This window comes from Penaeus japonicus, unplaced genomic scaffold (assembly GCF_977035675.1).
Source record: "Penaeus japonicus unplaced genomic scaffold, GWHDUDI00000001_assembly GWHDUDI00000033, whole genome shotgun sequence".
Taxonomy (NCBI): domain Eukaryota; kingdom Metazoa; phylum Arthropoda; class Malacostraca; order Decapoda; family Penaeidae; genus Penaeus; species Penaeus japonicus.
In genome coordinates, this window is record NW_028234435.1 from 4,116,711 (window position 1) to 4,119,210 (window position 2,500).

The 2,500-nt window shown below is 42.8% G+C and overlaps 1 protein-coding gene across 19 annotated transcripts in view; it reads left to right on the forward strand.

The window, feature by feature from the left end:
* The window catches only part of Esyt2 (extended synaptotagmin-like protein 2), an 80,667-nt gene that overhangs the window by 16,518 nt on the left and 61,649 nt on the right, over positions 1-2,500 (forward strand). The gene's annotated exons all lie outside the window — the stretch shown is intronic.

Below are 2,500 nucleotides of genomic sequence, written 5' to 3' on the forward strand. Positions count from 1 at the left end.
TGCCATTGTTATTGTTGTTATTGTAGTTATCATTTTTATTATTGTTATCATCATCATCATCATCATCATCACCATCAAGAATAAAGGTATGATTTTGATTGATATTTTGATTGATAAAGAATATTTACATGAATACACAGCGGATGGTGATACTGATAATAACAATGCTTGCAAAAGAATCGCTTGAAGCAGAAGGAAGCACTTCTTATGATTACACTCTATTTAGAGAGGCGTTGTGCTCATGGTTTAATAATAATATATTTAAGGTGTGAGAAAGCGACAACTGGGGGGGGGGGTGATGGAGGCGAGGGAAGGAGGAACGTTCAATTCAGACTCAATTGAGGCTGTGAGGGTACGAGAGGCTTACAGGGAGAGCTGGGTGTCTATCTCTCTATCTCTCTCTATCTATATATATATGTATATATATATATATATATATATATATATATATATATATATATATATATATAACACACAACACACACACACACACACACACACACACACACACACACACACACACACACACACACACACACACACACACACACACACACATATATATATATATATATATATACACATTTATATATATTTACATATATGTATATATATACAAATATATGTATATGTATATACATATATATGTATATGTATTATATAATATATATATATATTTATATATTTATATATATATATATATATATATATATTTATATATTTATATATATATATTATATTTATATATATATATATATTTATTTATATATTTAAATATTTATATATAGAATTTATATATATATATATTTTTATATATATATATTATATATTTATATATATATATTTATATATATATTTATATATATATGTATATAATATATGTATATATATATATATATATATATATATATATATATATATATATATATATATGCATGCCCATATATGTGCCCATATGTATATATGATACTACTCACACTCACATTCACACTCACACTCCCATTTCCACTCACACTCACACTCCCATTTCCACTCACACTCACACTCCCTTTTCCACTCTCACTCTCACTCTCACTCTTACTCTTACTCTTACTCTCACTCTCACTCTCACCTTACTCTTACTCTGCATCACACCCATCACACTCTTACTCTTACTCTTACTCTCACTCTCACTCTCCTTCTCTCATCTCACTCTCACTCTCACTCCCTCTCCTACTCTCACTCTCACTCTCACTCTCCCACTCTCACTCCTCACTCTCACTCCTCTCTCACTCTCTCCCTCTCTCTCACTCTCTCACTCCTCTCTCTCACCTCTCACTCTCATCTCTCACCTCTCTCACTCTCATTCCCTCACTCTCACCCTCACTCCACTCTCATCTCCCTCTCCTCTCACCTCTCACCTCACCCCTCTCTCTCTCTCCTCTCCTCTCCCCTCTCCCTCTCGTCCGTCTCCCTCTCGACCCAATTGCAGTCCACGAAGTTCCCGGTCATACATTGTTGTGTTGCTCCTTCAGGGTCAAGGTCATTGGTGGTTGTTTCCCTCATTCTCCCTCATTTTCTCCCTCCCCCCCTCCCCCTCCCCCCCTCCCTCTCCCTCTCCCTCTCCCTCTCCCTCTCCCTCTCCCTCTCCCTCTCCCTCTCCCTCTCCCTCTCCCTCTCCCTCTCCCTCTCCCTCTCCCTCTCCCTCTCCCTCTCCCTCCCTCTCCCTCGCCGAGTAGCAATGCCATCCTGTTTGTCTGGAACTCTCTTTCCCTTGTCCCTTCGTCTTCGCTCTCCATTTCCTCAAACCTCGGATGAGGACCCACAGAGAAGGGGTTGGAGGAGGAGAGGCCGGCGTCGAGCGCTTTTATGACGCCCTCAAGGTCGAGGTAATGCACAATAAAAAGAAGACTTTGCGTGTGGATGTGAGCGTAATCGTGTGTGCGTGTTGTTTCTTGTACACGTGCGTCCTGTTTGTGAATATGTTCTTGCTTCTTGTGCTTAGGTGGCTCTGTGTGTGTGTGTGTGTGTGTGTCGAGTAAGCGTAGCAACACTCTCCCCAACCCCCTCATCCCACCGAACCCGCAAATCCTCAGTCGTTCATCCCATTTAGTTCTCTTCCATCTTCAACCCTCCCATTCCCTCCCGCCCTGCCCTCCCCGCTCCACTGCCTAAGCCGGTCTGTACTTCCCTTCCTCCCCTCCCCCTTGCCCCTTCCTCCCCTCTCCCTTGCCTCTTCCCCCCTCCCCCTTCCCGTCGTATACGCCGATCCTGGCCATGACGTCATCCTTGCTCGCCTAGGAAGGGAAGGGGAGGGGGAGGGGGGGATCGGGCGGTACTAGGGACGGGAGTCAGGGGGATTGTTCGTGAGGGGAAGGGGGTAGGGGATAGTGACTGAGGGCCACCCTGTTCACCTTCCTAAGTCCGCCTGAGATTATTGTCGTTGTTGTTGTTGTTGATTTTGTTTGTTGTTCGTCGGGTTTGTCGCGAGTTTTCCCTCTTGAGAAGGAGAAAGACAGTG